Raw genomic sequence first — 16938 nt, forward strand, 5'->3', positions numbered from 1 at the left:
GTTCACAGGAGCCCAGAACTGTACACAGTACTCCATGTGTGGTCTGACTAGTGATTTGTAAAGTGGCAGGACTATGTTCTTATCACGGGCATCTATGCACCTTTTGATGCAACCCATTATCTTATTTGAATACAACAGTCACAGAATGCACACAGATTTGCGTTCACATTTAATGATCCTATGTGATGGAGAGTACCCTATAGTAACGTACCCACTCAGTGTACATAAACATACACAAACAAAGGATAAACTGAGGGGGTACGTGGCTCTCCTGAGTTGGACAATCTTTCATTTTTTATGGGTATGTCATTTCATAGCGTGTGGCTACCCTTTGCTTTGTAAACCAATGTCTTTGTGATACAATTTAGTTACTTTTGTGTTTGCTGCAGGGGTCGATCTCTGTGATCTTTGACTTCACTTGGCAGTCACACATGTGACTTCACTTGATAGACACAGTCATTTTTCGGTGATTGATTCCTGTGTATATATTTTATGTTCACGCATGTCTATAGGACTTGGTTCTCTATTTCTATGATAGATGATACTATGCACATACGCACTTTTTTGCTGAGATTTATACATTAGTCTTTATCACAATTGGATGGGACCATTTGAGTGACCAGTTGCTATTCACGTGTATGTCTCGAGCTGGGATTTTTGTCTTTGGTGCACTGGCAGCCTCTTATGTGGAGATATATACATGTATACCAGCACAATTGTGGACACTTGTGACATCTCTGACATACAAGACAGGTCTTGTCCTATATGCGTGTATATATGTGTACATGTTTGGAGATATACATCTGCACTTTTTCTGGACATTTGTGACAATTGTGTGCGACATCCTCATAAGTCAGTGCATTTGTTGTACATCTTAGCTTTTTGGTAGCCTCACTGCCCTCTTCCCTTAATCGTTATGTAACTATGTTATGTCCCCTCAGGTGTGGTCCACCTTTTTATCTGATGTGACACATCACATACAATAAACTTTTTTATGTATTGTCTAATAAAGTATATGTATATTTTGGTACTATACCCGTCTAGTCTCAGTTTATCCTTTGTCCATTATCTTATTGGCCTGGACAGCAGCTGCCTGACACTGGTTTTTGCAGCTTAGTTTGCTGTTCACTAAAATTCCTAGGTCCTTTTCCATGTCAGTGTTACCCAGTGTTTTACCATTTAGTATGTACTGGTGACTTGTATTATTCTTTCCCATGTGCATAACCTTACATTTGTCAGTGTTAAACCTCATCTGCCACTTATCTGCCCAAGCCTGCAATCTATCCAGATCCCTCTGTAGTAGTATACTGTCCTCTTCAGTGTTAATTACTTTACACAGTTTAGTGTCATCTGTGAAAATTGACATTTTACTGTGCAAGCCTTCTACAAGATTATTAATAAATATATTGAAGAGAATAGGGCCCAATACTGACCCCTGAGGTACTCCACTAGTGACAGTGACCCAATCTGAGTATGTACCATTAATAACTACCTTCTGTTTCCTATCACTGAGCCAGTTACTTACCCACATACAGATGTTTTCTCCCAGTCCGAGCATTCTCATTTTATATACTAACCTTTTATGTGCTTTGGAGAAGTCCAGATATACAACATCCATTGATTCGCCCCGTCAAGTCTAGAACTTACCTCCTCATAGAAACTGATTAAATTAGTTTGATATGACCGATCCCTCATAAAGCCATCATGATATGGCTTTATTTCATTATTTTTAGAGATTAGCGAATAGAGATGATGGAATTCGGTACGAATTTCAGGAAAAATTTGATTCGCAACAAATGCGAATTTCCTCGCGCTTTGTGGTAACGAATCGCAATTTTCTTAAAATGGCGGCTACACATGTGAGGACTGAGGACATGGGGCAAGGAACTCTGGGAAGGCGGGATCACCCAGATTGACATGCCTTCATGCAGCCAATCAGCAGCCAGCCAGCCCTGCAATGTCACAGCCCTTTAAATACGGCAGCCATTTTAGAATATGCCATTTTCCAGCGTTCAGAGTGAAGGGACAGACGTGTGCAGGCGCTAGGGATAGCAATTGGAAAAACCTCTATGTTTAAAAAAAAAACCAGAAAAAAGGATTTATAAGTGCAGGAAAAGGATAGGGAGAAATCTTTTCACAGCATCTTAGTGCAGGGAGAGACATTAGAAGGCACTAGTAACATTGATAGGAAAGGGATTTACAAGTGCAGGGGATGATTATTTGGGGATCCAATACTCATTATACAGCTCTCTCATTCCAGCTTTTTGTTATTGGGCTGCAAGTGTTATATTGAAAAGCCTTTAGTGGCTTATATCTTAGTATCTTATTCAGTACTACAAGAAAAAATATATACGCATTTCACTTCTGCAGTTATTTCTGGTGAACGCTTATAGGGGTGTATTTCAGTACAACAAGAAAAATATATACGCACTGCACTGTTGCAGTTATTTCTGGTGAAATCGTATGGGGGCGTATTTCAGTACTACAAGAAAAATATATACGCTCCTCACTCTATAATTGTTTTCTGGTTAAAGCATATAGTGGCCTATTTCAGTCCAACAAGAAAAATATATTCTCAGATCACTTCTGTAGTTATTTCTGGTGAAAGCATATAGGGGGGATTTCAGTACTACAAGAAAAATATATTCTCAGGTCAGCTCTGTATTTTTTTCTGGTGAAAGCGTATAGGGGCATATTTAAGTACTACAAGAAAAATATATTCACCGTTCACTGTTGCAGTTATATCTGGTAAAGCCTTTACTGGCATATTGCAGTAAAGAAAGAAATATACATTCGTCATTCGCTGGTGCATTTATATGTAGAAAAACCTTTATTGACATATAAATATAGTATAATGTATTTGGTGGCTCACCAATAGAACACAATAAAATGGGTGCACACTTCAAATGGACTCGCCCGTCTTATAGAAATGATTAGAGAATGGATAGGAGAAGGGCACTCACTAAATGGGATATATGGAAATTTATTATACGGAAATCCACTTAAAAGAATACAGGAATAGCATCAATATCACACAATTATAATACAGTTAAAATAGCAGAAATAACATAAAATGGAATAAAAGTGCCTGAAAGGCCAGCCTGGTAACTAGATACTAATAAATATTAATAACCATATATCCACATCTGATATATAGCCCGTAGGTTCACACTTGTAGGATATTGGGTGTCCCTCATAGGCTGCACAAGCCTGCTGCGTCGAAAATAAGGCACCAAGTTATATGTAGATTGACAACAAATGGCTACTAGCAGGATAGTTGTAGTACAAGTGAGCTTCAATGTACAATGTTACAATATCAATTGTATGAAGATCATGAGTCCACACTTGATGCAGTGTCTCTCTTACGTTCCAGACACCTGTTGTGTCCCAAACACTCTGAATATATGGGAAAACCACGCAACTGGTAAGTAGCAGGATATATCTAATTTGGAGCAAATAGACTATCCTGCAATGCACGGTGTTAGTTGTACTAGCGTGTACGTTACCGCTCCTGGAGTCTCCAGCTATCTCCTATGTCAGCCCGCCCGACACGGCCTTCCGTGTTGCTGTTAACTATTGCGGTGTCCAGCGAGATGTCCGAGTCAAAAGTAGCGTCCCACGTGACTCTGTAGCCGCTTCCTGGAGGACATCTTTAGTCTCCTGGGTCCTACTTTCCCTCCGTCTCCGCTCTCATTTAGTTCCAGAGATGCAGGTATCTTTGGGGATGTAGTGTCAGGTTTCCATAAGTCATTTATATTTCATTGATGAAAGTCCAGTACGGCACCAAACGCGTTTCAGGGTCTACACCCCTTCATCAGTGGCTATGGAACGGGACTAATTATAAGGGCTTTATATATCCCGCCGTATCTGGAGTACTCAGTTATTCAGAAAACCTGGATCTGGATTTATTGTCCCAGCATAAATAATATAATAATATTTGGCCATTTCTTGGGGGACTTATAATAATGTTTATCCCCAAATACATAACATAAAATTACTTTATGATAAAATACACATAAAATTCCTAAAAGAATAAAAATTAGATACACAAAAACCATGACATATATAAAAACGCATCTATATTCACATATGCAGCTCATCATCAATATATTTGTTGTGAGTAATGTAGACTGGGGGGGAGAGTCCCATAGGGAGGCGGGGTCAAAGTGCTAATACACAGCCTGACTTCGACCCCACATCACCACAGGACACACCCCCACTCTCACAAAAAGCCGAATAATTCAGTTTCGGCATTAAGGCCTTTTGGTAGCAGTGAATCAAACTCAAAAATTCTCCTTGATTCCTGTCTGGACATATGTCTAATATGGTTGCCACCTCTCCATGGACGTTTAACTTTTTCTAACGCATAAAATTTAAGAGATGATGGGTCACAATTGTGTACCTGCTTAAAATGACTCGAGAGGGAGTGTAGTTCATAACCCTTCTTTATATTGAAAATGTGTTCTGACACTCTTTTCTTGAACAATCTCTTTGTCCTCCCAATATACTGTTTATGACATGCACACTCCAGAAGATATATCACATCAAAGGAGTTGCATGTCAAGGCATCTCTAATAGATAATTTAAAAGCGTTCTGCGTGGAGCTGAACTCCAAAGTCTTCTTAGCGAAGGAAGTAATATTGAAGTTGTTGCACTGACCACATCTAAAGAAGCCTTTTGTGGTCAGCCAATTGGATCCATTCGATTTTATAAGGGTCTTTTTTACAGTCGGGGTTACTGTGGATGCAAGATTATTGGCCTTGGTATATGTAATCTTTGGCTCAGGACTCAGAAGAGGGCCTACTGTTTTGTCTTCTAATAGAATATACCAATATTTTTTGATTATTCTCTCTATTTGACGATATTGTGAATGGAATGGCAATATTAATCTCAGTGTGTCATCCATTTGTGTGGGGGCCTTATCCTTGAAGAACTGTTTTCTGTCCATATTCCTCACCTTTTCTAGAGCTTTTTCCACCACTTGCATTTGTATTTTCCGTTTGTATATGTATTTCGCCATAGCGATGTGCACCCACATACAGGTTGTGCTGACTCAATCCCCCACATTTTTTCTTTGTAGTATATATTGGAGGCGTGGCGATCTCCTTGGAGTCATGCACACCTGACCAGTCAATCTGTCCTGGAGGCTGGTTTTAAAGTCAGTATAGAACTGAGTCTGCCAATATAGAACCTACCAGTAGCCATTTGGCTCCAGGAGAAGTATATGGTGGGCTCAGCGTGCATGTTGGTACTTGCATCCCTGGATCCGATGAAAGCTGTAATGGCACCGGACGGGGTTAAAAGCAGAGTGTGCTTGGCGTGCACGCTGACCTGCATTCCCTGGACTTTGTGTGGCTGTCATGGCTCATAAACAGGTAGGAACTAGTGTTAGGGACCACTCAATAGAGGCGACCTTGACGTGGTGAGTGGCTTATTACGCTTTGGCCAAAATGTACACCAATGCCTCATCCAGCATGGAGGCAGGGCAGAATGCTGGATGAAGAGTGCTATCACATTTGTATTTTCCGTTTGTATATGTATTTCGCCTTAGTGATGTGCACCTACATACAGGTTGTGCTGACTCAATCCCCCACATTTTTTCAAATAATTAAGTTCAGTTATGCACTCAATACTTGGTCGGGAATCCTTTGGCAGAAATGACTGCTTCAATGCGGCGTGGCATGGAGGCAATCAGCCTGTGGCACTGCTGAGGTGTTATGGAGGCCCAGGATGCTTCGATAGCGGCCTTAAGCTCATCCAGAGTGTTGGGTCTTGCGTCTCTCAACTTTCTCTTCCCAATATCCCACAGATTCTCTATGGGGTTCAGGTCAGGAGAGTTGGCAGGCCAATTGAGCACAGTAATACCATGGTCAGTAAACCATTTACCAGTGGTTTTGGCACTGTGAGCAGGTGCCAGGTCGTGCTGAAAAATGAAATCTTAATCTCCATAAAGCTTTTCAGCAGATGGAATTGCTCCAAAATCTCCTGATAGCTAGCTGCATTGACCCTGCCCTTGATAAAACACAGTGGACCAACACCAGCAGCTGACATGGCACCCCAGACCATCACTGACTGTGGGTACTTGACACTGGACTTCAGACATTTTGGCATTTCCCTCTCCCCAGTCTTCCTCCAGACTCTGGCACCTTGATTTCCGAATGACATGCAAAATTTGCTTTCATCCGAAAAAAGTACTTTGGACCACTGAGCAACAGTCCAGTGCTGCTTCTCTGTAGCCCAGGTCAGGCGCTTCTGCCGCTGTTTCTGGTTCAAAAGTGGCTTAACCTGGGGAATGCGGCACCTGTAGCCCATTTCCGGCACACGCCTGTACACGGTGGCTATGGATGTTTCTACTCCAGACTCAGTCCACTGCTTCCGCAGGTCCCCCAAGGTCTGGAATCGGTCCTTCTCCACAATCTTCCTCAGGGTCCGGTCACCTCTTCTCGTTGTGCAGCGTTTTCTGCCACACTTTTTCCTTCCCACAGACTTCCCACTGAGGTGCCTTGATACAGCACTCTGGGAACAGCCTATTCGTTCAGAAATTTCTTTCTGTGTCTTACCCTCTTGCTTGAGGGTGTCAATGATGGCCTTCTGGACAGCAGTCGGCAGTCTTACCCATGATTGCGGTTTTGAGTAATGAACCAGGCTGGGAGTTTTTAAAAGCCTCAGGAATCTTTTGCAGGTGTTTAGAGTTAATTAGTTGATTCAGATGATTAGGTTAATAGCTTGTTTAGAAAACCTTTTCATGATATGCTAATTTTTTTAGATAGGAATTTTGGGTTTTCATGAGCTGTATGCCAAAATCATCAATATTAAAACAAGAAAAGGCTTGAACTACTTCAGTTGTGTGTAATGAATCTAAAATATATGAAAGTCTAATGTTTATCAGTACATTACAGAAAATAATGAACTTTATCACAATATGCTAATTTTTTGAGAAGAACCTGTATATTATACTTTCTATATTAGAAGGTATTTATAGGTATATAACACCCCTCAATCAATTTTTTTTTGGGGGAGCAGCAGGTATATCACACCAGTTGCAATTATTTATTCCAATTGCATTTGTCCCTCTATCTAGCTGAGTTATCTCGGCAGAACCGCACACAACTGCTGCACAATACAAATGCACTATAATATTTTCTCTATGTTAGAAGGTATATTATAGGTATATCACACCCCTCAATCAGTTTTTTTTTTGGGGGGGCAACAGGTATATCATACCTATTGCAATTAGTTACTTTAAATAGCGTTTGTCCCTCTATCTAGCTGCAGTATCGCAGCAGAACCACACACAACTGCTGCACAATACAAATGCACTATAATATACTTTCTATTTTAGAAAGTATATTATAAGTATATCACACCCCTCAGTATGTCACACCTATTGATATCACACCTATACCAGTCCAAAAGGACTTTTGTGGCCCTATTAGCTAGCGTTTGGTGTCCCTAACAGTCTGTCCCTGCTCCACACAGCAACATCTCCCTACACTGGCAAAAAATAGAATGAAAAATGGCTGCCAGATCGGGTTTATTTATAGGGTAGGGGGTGTTCATGTGCAGTCACATCTCATCATTTGGCTGTCCTGTCCCACCTGATGGATGTGTCAAAGTTGGGCACAATAAAAAAGATTATGGCGCCAGTGGACATCGCCATATGTTCGCCTGTTCAGCGAACCGCGAACTAGCAAAGTTCGCCGCAAAACAAACGCTGGGGAAACCGCAAGGCCATCTCTAACATCATATGGAGCGCTCCAGAATTATCTCCATCTGAAGGGGAGAGACGGACTAACCTGCCGCCACTCACCACGTGGCACGCCGACTGCGTCCCTCTCCAATGCACGAGACAAGTACACCACACATGGACTCATGGAAAAGAGGAAATATTTTGTTCCCAAGACCATACATACATGCTACAGACATAGTGCTGTGATGTCACAAGTTCACAACAATACTTAGTGCACCAATCAGTAATATGTAGTCAGACCTGCTAAAATGTGAAGTTGCAAGTATTGCGCAAAAATATGCGCATCATTAATTTGCGCAATCGCGAATATATTGGATACGTCTACTTTAACACTCACGTTTTGGCTTTCCGTTTGTGAGATCCGTTCATTCTAATGCATTCTGAATGGAAAACGATCTGCTCAGAATGCATCAGTTTGCATCAGTTCAGTCTCCATTCCTCTTTGGAGACGGTCACCAAACCGTGTCCTGGCACACAATGTAAGTCAATGGGGACGGATCCATTTTCACTGATACAATCCGGCACAATAGAAAATGGATCCGTCCTCCATTGACTTGACTTTCAATGGTGTTCAAGACGGATCCGTCTTGGCTATGTTAAAGATAATACAAACTGATCCGTTCTGAACGGATGCAGACGGTTGTATTATCTGAATGCATCCATCCATGATGGATCCGCACAAAACGCGAGTGCGAAAGTAGCCTAAATCTATATAGAGAGAAATCCTTTTTATGCGTAATTACATATAAAATGCCCATATAGACAAGAGAAGGTATTGATTTTACTTATCCTTATTGCTTTCCATTTTCCAGTTTGCAATTAGCTGTAATCAGTTTAACAATGCACGATACATAGCTAAATTTATGGAGCAAGGTGTAATGTGCTAATGGTTTCGTTCACATAATGATGGCTGTCACTCAGCCTGACAGCCCATTATGGAGATTCATCAGTGACATGAAAAGCTAAAATACCGTCTGCTTCAAGTTGCTTTATGCATACATTGTGCCAAGGCTTTAGAAATGCACTGCACAAAGAGAAAACAAAATGTTCTGTAAGGGTCATTCGTAATTCCTAGTTGTGTTCAGGAGATAGAAGAGAGTCCACTGTAATAATTCATATTGTAGACCAACCCTCAAGTCATTTTTGTAAATGTCATTGTTCCCATTCATAAAAGCAGTAACAAGACAGGATGTAGTTATAGGTGAGAAAACATAATGACATCACAGCCTTAATAATGATGCCTGAATAAATCTATCATATGCAGCTAGCACCTAAAATATCCTAAACTGCCCATGTCAGCGAAAATATACCATTAGGTACAAACAACCATTGACATCACTAACCGTTGGGCAGCCATCTGCGCCTGAAATACTCCTAATATAGGCTTATTTCAGTGTAATAAATGACCCCCTAAGTATATAAAATGTAGTATACACAGTGTTTATTTATACAGTATCTCACAAAAGTGAGTACACTCCTCATATTTTTGTAAATATCTTTTCATGGGACAACATTGAAGATCGGGCACTTTGATACAATGTAAAGTAGTCAGTGTACAGCTTTTATAACAGTGTAAATTTGGTGTGTCCTCAAAGTAACTCAACACACAGCCATTAATGTCTAAACTGATGGCAACAAAAGGGAGTACACCCCTAAGTGAAAATGGACAAATTGTGCCCAATTAGCAATTTTCCCTCCACAGTGTCATGTGACTCGTTAGTGTTACAAGATCTTAGGTGTGAATGGGGATCAGGTGTGTTAAATTTGGTGTTCCCGCTCTCACACTCTCTCACACTGGCCACTGGAAGTTCAACATGGCAAAATGTTAGGGGAGTACTCACTTTTGTGAGATACTTGGGTGTGTATATATATATATATATATATATATATATATATACTACATAAATACATTTTTTCTACAAGCCATGTGTCATTTTTCTGTAAACCTTTTTTAATGTATATGTTGATCTTCTTCTTGGTCTTCAAATAGTTAAAACAATGACACCATAAATTGTCCGATTTGGATTTACCGCAATGCTTTTTTGCAATGCATTAACCTCGCTGCTGTTAAAACAAAGTCTGAGCCTTTATTAGTTTTAAATGCTGCGGATGGACCTGTGGTTTTTCAGAGATATGTGAGAGGAGCTGTTATCTCTTTTAGCTGGTAGAAAACATTCCTCTTTGTGGCAAAGGATTGGGCCTGGGGACTTTTAAAAAGCCAATTACAAAGCATCTTGGGTAGAGCTGCACATCGCTAGATACTTACTCAATTATAACAATGCTGATGATACAGGCTCCGAAGGAATATTTATAATGTTGTGGAGGTGATATGAAGTAAGCATCCATTGTATTGATACACAATTGTTTTCTGCAGATTTCAGCTCCTTTTGGTTTTGGCCTGAAATTGTCGATTTACAAGTCGTGTGTTTAAACATTAGAATAATTAGATCACTTTATGGCATTAGTTTTATTACTCTCTGACACTAGAGCCCTCGTACTGAAAGCATCTGGAGCTGTCCAATAGCCCTTTATCTGAAAAAGAAAGAAAACAAATGAATTACAGGTGGAGAACATAGCAACAACCTGTTCAAGTGGAGAAGCAGCTCAAAAATGGTTGCACTATATGAAGTTGAATAGTCGCTGTACTTTCACACAACTTAATTTAATAGAGAATAATGTAAATTTCAAATTTCTAAATCTCTTAATTTAAAAAGTCTGCATACACCCACCTAAAAAAAGCTGTAAAGTAAGGTGGAATCTCATTTCCACCTTATTTGCAGTCCACTGTCTGTTGTCAGACAAGATCCATCCTTAGCAGAGACACAGAAGATGGCTCACAGGAAATGGGGGCGTGTCAGACCTAGTTGAGCTCCAAAGTCTGATAGAACTGCTTCAACACTGCTTCTGAAGAGCAGAGAAGCTCCTGTGTGTCTGTGAGTCTGCTATCACTCCTTCTTATCAGCTTTTTGTGGTTTCTAGATAAATCAAAAATAGTGCAAAGCAATGCAAGTGAGGTCACTGCACACAGAACTGGCAGATTCAACAGAAGGGAGATGTTGTGTGGTTGTGAGAGATATGTATCTAGCTGTGCGAGTGAAGCAGGGAATAATATGGCTGAGGAAGATATTAGGGAAGCATATAAAAGACATGTTCCTTCATAGTTATAATTCTACAATGAAGCCCAGCCATTATGCATACATTTTGTTTGAAAACTAAGGTACACTTTAAGGCAAACCAACAATGGGGGACCAGATTCTACCCTTAATTTGATATGTCATAAATATTTTTGATCAGTGAAGGTACAACTTCTGGGTCCCCCACTGACCCTGGTTTACATACCTTGAAGTGTGTGGGAGGTATGGACACACAGATCCTGTAACTCATAGGCCAATTATAACTGGCAACAGCAAAGTTTAAGTATAAGAGGAAAAGCTTTAGGGTCCCTATACACATTAGTGTATTGTTGGTCAAACCTGCTGAGAATAGTGGGTTCAGCTGACAGTGTAATGTGTAAGGGGAACTCTAATGACAGATGATGTCGGGCTAGAGAAAGATCTTGTGAACTGGATTTTTTCTCCAGATCTTTTTCTTCTCCTGGGAGATGTCACTGCCAGAAGTGTCTATCTTTCTTCTCTCTCCCCACTGAGAACACATACACATTCGGCCAAATCAAGCATGTATGTGTATTGAGGAGTCAGGATGGAGTCACTAGAGATGACTGGTGATCAAAAAATGGTTTGAACTACAGCTATCTAATGTGTACTGTCAGCTTTGTGCATTACTTCATTTTGGACCTTTTTCTGATTGCTAGGAAAAGAAAAAAACAAAAAAGCTAAAAAGTAAAAACTGCATTTAATTCCCAAACCACGTACTCAGGCTCATACTCTATGAACCAGAGAGAAGAGAACATGATTATCTTTACTTCTTCTATAGTGGACAGCAACTTTCTAGGTCAGCGTAAACCAGTGACAAAGACCTTGATTCCAAAACTGGGTCACTTACTGTGAAGTCATTTTCATAAAATTACAGTTGAGCAGTTGTGTCCTTTAGATGTAATGCATGTGCTTTTTGAGTTCATGTTAATATTCATGGGCTGCAAGCTCTGCCTACTCCCCTCATACTGATGGATAACTTCCTCTCTGATGAGACACAGTAAAAGTGATTGGTCAAAGCACTCTTTAAAAATGTTAAAAAACGTGGGTGCTATGGGATATATAAAAATGAGCATAACAGAAGGGAATATCATAAGTAGAGATGAGCGAATTTCTCAAAAATGGTTCGGCGAATTTTCCAAACGGATTTGATTCAATCCAAATTTATTTGTGGCGAATCGAGTTAAAAATAGCTATTTCCTGGCTGCAGACAGCCTGTGTAGTGGTGTAGAACACTGTGCCTTGTAGAAACACACATAGGGAGCCTGCTGTGGTAATGAAAAAATACTGTGAGTTATTTGGTAAGTTTTGGCTCCATAACTGCCCAAATAAATGAAGTGTGCAGTGATTCTAAGAGTGATGCCTGTCATCTAGGCATCACTCTTAGAATCACTGCACACTTCATTTATTTGGGCAGTTATGGAGCCAAAACTGACCAAATAACTAGTGTGTGTATTCAGCCTTACAGGTCAATGTTAGCGCCAGGTATAAAGAACCATATAGAGGCCAAGATCCTACTATAGCGAGAGTGAGCACACTTCTTTTACACCGTCGTCAGCTGATTCCACATAGATGTCTACTGAACCTGTTCTATTAAACGCTTATACAAGTAGAGCCCCCCTGACAGAGTGGAGAAGTTGTCAGCAGTAAGTTTGTGTTGATGTCACTGATTATTTTTCCCTTCCTCTGATCCGTCAGAACAATAACCCCCAAAAAACGGATCCTGTCTGTTGAGCATACGCCTTTACTTGGCCAGCATTTGGTCAGTAATCCATCAGTATTGCTGAAGCCAAAAAAAAAAACAGGAGTGGATCCAAAACAGAGATGACACGTGAATGGAATATTTGCATGTCTTCTGTGTTTTGTACCCACTCCTGCTTTTGGCTACCAAATCATGAGCCAATTCTGATGCAAAATAGGGATCATGTCATACAGGCCTTATAGCTGCTACATAGACAGGATCGGTTGTGCATCTCATTTTTCCTTTCTTCTGACAGATTAGAATAAGGTTCAAATAAATGATGATATCAACAAGCCTAAAAAGGCAAAATAGTGGCCCAGTTATGGAGTTGGGAGGGTGGGAACAGCAGGAAAAGGCCACAAAGTTGCCAATGACAGAGTGTTGAGCTTGCAGCAGCATGAGGGGACCACAGAGTGACCCAGTGACATAATGGTGAGGTGGCAGCAGCATAAGGAGACCACAGAGTGGCCCAGTGACAAACTGGTGAGGTGGCAGCAGCATGAGGACACCACAGAGTGGCGCCGTGACATAGTATTGAGGTGGCAGCAGCATAAGGAGACCACAGAGTGGCCCAGTGACATAGTGGTGAGGTGGCAGCAGCATTACGAGGCCACAGAGTGGCCCAGAGACATAGTGGTGGGGTGGCAGCAGCATGAGCACACCACAGAGTGGAACAGTGACATAGGAGTGAGGTGATAGCAGCATTACAAGACCACAGAGTGGCCCAATGACATAGTGGTGGGGCGGCAGCAGCATGAGCAGACCACAGAGTGGCACAGTGACATAGGAGTGAGGTGACAGCAGCATGACAAGACCACAGAGTGGCCCAGTGACATAGTGGTGAGCTTGCAGCAGCATGAGGAGACCACAGAGTGGCCCATTGACATAGTGATGAGGTGGCAGCAGCATGAAGAGACCACAGAGTGGCCCAGTGACAGAGTAGTGGGGTAGCAGCAGCATGAGGTGACCACAGAGTGGTGATGTGGCAGCAACATGAGGAGATCACAGAGTGGTGATGTGGTATCAGCATGAGGAGACTACAGAGTGGTGATGTGGCAGCAACATGAGGAGATCACAGAGTGGTGAGGAGGCAGCAGCAGGAGGAGACCACAGAGTGGCTGTCATGGTCTTACCTGCTTGCTGCTCTCCTTCGTTTGACATGTGCTGGCGGCCATCTTGGGTCCTGGGTTTCTTGTAGCCTTCCACCCTGCGGCTCCTCCTTCCCCTGGGAGGAGCTGGATGCCTAGCTCATATATATAGGAGGTCTGTGGCTTCAGTTCCTTGCTTGGTCCTCTTGTGTTCACATGCTTCTAAGACTGCTGCTGCTTCTGGTTCCTGATCCTGGCTTCGTCTGACTACCCTGCTGGTTCCTGATCCTGGCTTCGTCTGACTACCCTGCTGGTTCCTGATCCTGGCTTCGTCTGACTACCCTGCTGGTTCCTGATCCTGGCTTCGTCTGACTACCCTGCTGGTTCCTGATCCTGGCTTCGTCTGACTACCCTGCTGGTTCCTGATCCTGGCTTCGTCTGACTACCCTGCTGGTTCCTGATCCTGGCTTCGTCTGACTACCCTTCTGGTTCCTGACCTCTGGCTTCGCAAAGACTCTGCTCGGTTTCACCATCCGTTTGGACTTTTGCTTTACAGCTTTATTTTCAATAAAGCCTTCTTATTTTCACTTATCTCTTGTTGTACGTCTGGTTCATGGTTCCGTGACATTAGGACCAAGCCATGAATTCTGACGGTACAGGGCCATCCTCGCTACCCACGCTGGTTGCCAGACTTGATCAGCAGGATCACCTGTTGGGTCGGTTCGCTGTGGCGTTGCAAACCCTGCTTGAACGCACGGCTCATTTCGCTCCCGTTGCCGATGGGTCGGTTGTCGCTCCTGGGCTCGCTCCTACTGCCGCTCCGGTTGTTGCGCCAGAGTCTACCCCGACACCTGTTGTTGCGCCTGCGGTGTTTCGGGGTATGACCGGTTCTGCCCCTCTTCCACAGCGCTTTGGGGGAGAGCCAACTCAGTGCCGAGGTTTCCTTAACCAGGTGGGCATTTATTTCGAGTTGCTGCCACATGCCTTTCCTACTGAGAGATCAAAGGTGGGCTTCTTGATCTCGCTGCTCTCGGACAAGGCCTTGGCCTGGGCCAGCCCTTTATGGGAGAACAACAATCCGGTGGTTGCCGAGTTCTCCGGTTTTGTTGCTTCTCTTCGGAAGGTATTCGATGTGCCGGCTCGGGCTGCCTCTGCTGCGAAGCTCCTTATGTCCATCAGACAGGGTTCACGATCCGTAGCTGAATACGCCATTGAGTTTCGTACCCTGGCAGCAGAGGTGGGCTGGAATAATGAGGCTCTGGTCGCTGCTTTCTCTCATGGTCTCTCGGATGCCTTGAAGGATGAGGTTGCAGCTAAGGACCTACCAGTTGAGCTCGAGTCTCTTATTTCTTTCCTGATTTTGATTGACACCAGACTCAGGGAGAGACCTTCCTTTAAGGAGAACCTGCGGAGGTCTTCTAACAGATTGGTGCCTACGTTTGCTGTCCCACCCGTGCCTCCCTCTCCTCCCACGCCTCCTGGGGATGACTTGTCTGGGGGTGAACCCATGCAGCTGGGGTTTGCTCGCCTGTCCGAGGGGGAGAGGGCACTCCGGAGACGCGAGGGCCGATGCATGTACTGTGGTCTCGGTGGGCATTTTCGGTTGGCATGTCCGAACCGTCCGGGAAACGCTCGTACCCTGAGATCCTGTCGGGGGCAGATCTTGGGTGGAGTCTCCTCGTCCCCGGTTTCCCGTGTTGACAAACCACTGATCACTGTTGTCCTCTCCTGGGTCGGGGGCTCGGTGACGACCCAGGCGTTGGTGGACTCTGGTGCTGGCGGTTTGTTCATTGATAGTGTGTTCGCTGCCGCCAATTCCATTCCTCTGCAGGCTCGAGGTTCCCCACTGGCTCTTGAGGCGATAGACGGCAGACCCCTTCTGCCGCCACACGTGACTCATGAGACCCTTCCAGTGGGGATAGCCATTGGTGCCGTTCACAGAGAGTCGGTCTGCCTCCAGGTTATTTCGTCTCCACACTACTCGGTGGTCTTGGGGTACCCCTGGCTCCAGAAGCATAATCCGACTTTTGATTGGAGATCGGTCGAGATCCTCTCGTGGTCACCGCAGTGTGGGGCTAGTTGCATCCATGGGTCTGTCAAGTTGCTGTGTACTTCCTCGGACTCTCTGTTGCCTCCTGAATACGAGGAGTACCGGGATGTATTCGATAAGGTGCGCGCGGTTGCCCTACCTCCGCACCGCCCATACGATTGTGCCATAGAGTTACAATCTGGTGCCGTTCCTCCTCGTGGCAAAGTCTATCCACTGTCGGTAGCGGAGAATGAGGCCATGGAGGAGTACGTGAGGGAGGCGCTTTCACGCGGACACATTCGCAAATCTTCGTCCCCGGCAGGGGCTGGATTTTTCTTTGTGAAAAAGAAGGGCGGTGAGTTGAGGCCTTGCATCGATTACAGGGGTCTCAATCGCATCACGATCAAGAACGCTTACCCGATACCCTTGATTTCCGAGCTGTTCGATCGCCTTAAAGGGGCCACGGTCTTTACCAAACTCGACCTGAGGGCGGCATATAACCTGGTAAGGATCAAGGCGGGCGATGAGTGGAAGACCGCGTTTAACACCAGGACCGGTCATTACGAATCCTTGGTTATGCCCTTTGGGTTGTGCAATGCGCCCGCAGTCTTTCAGGAATTCATCAACGATGTTTTCCGTGACCTGTTGCAGCAGTGTGTGGTAGTCTATTTGGATGACATCTTGGTATATTCTGAATCCATGGAGGCCCACATTCTGGATGTCAGACGAGTGTTGCAACGGTTACGAGAGAACAAGCTGTTCGGTAAGCTTGAGAAATGCGAATTTCACCGATCCCAGGTAACCTTCTTAGGTTACATAATTTCCGCTGAGGGGTTCTCCATGGATCCTGAGAAGGTTTCGGCTGTCTTACAGTGGCCCCAGCCCAGTGGTCTTCGTTCCCTGCAGCGCTTTTTGGGCTTCGCCAATTATTATCGGAAGTTCATCAGGGACTTTTCCATGCTGGCCAAGCCTCTCACGGATCTGACCAGGAAGGGCAGTAATTCCCAGGTCTGGCCGCTCGAGGCCATCCGAGCTTTTGAGGCCCTAAAGTCCGCCTTTGTGTCGGCTCCGATTCTGTCGCATCCCAACCCTGGGTTGCCCTTTGTCCTCGAGGTGGACGCGTCTGAGACGGGAGTAGGCGCCCTTCTGTCTCAGCGTAGAACACCAGAGGGTCCTCT

This window comes from Bufo bufo, chromosome 1, assembly GCF_905171765.1.
Source record: "Bufo bufo chromosome 1, aBufBuf1.1, whole genome shotgun sequence".
Lineage (NCBI taxonomy): Eukaryota > Metazoa > Chordata > Amphibia > Anura > Bufonidae > Bufo > Bufo bufo.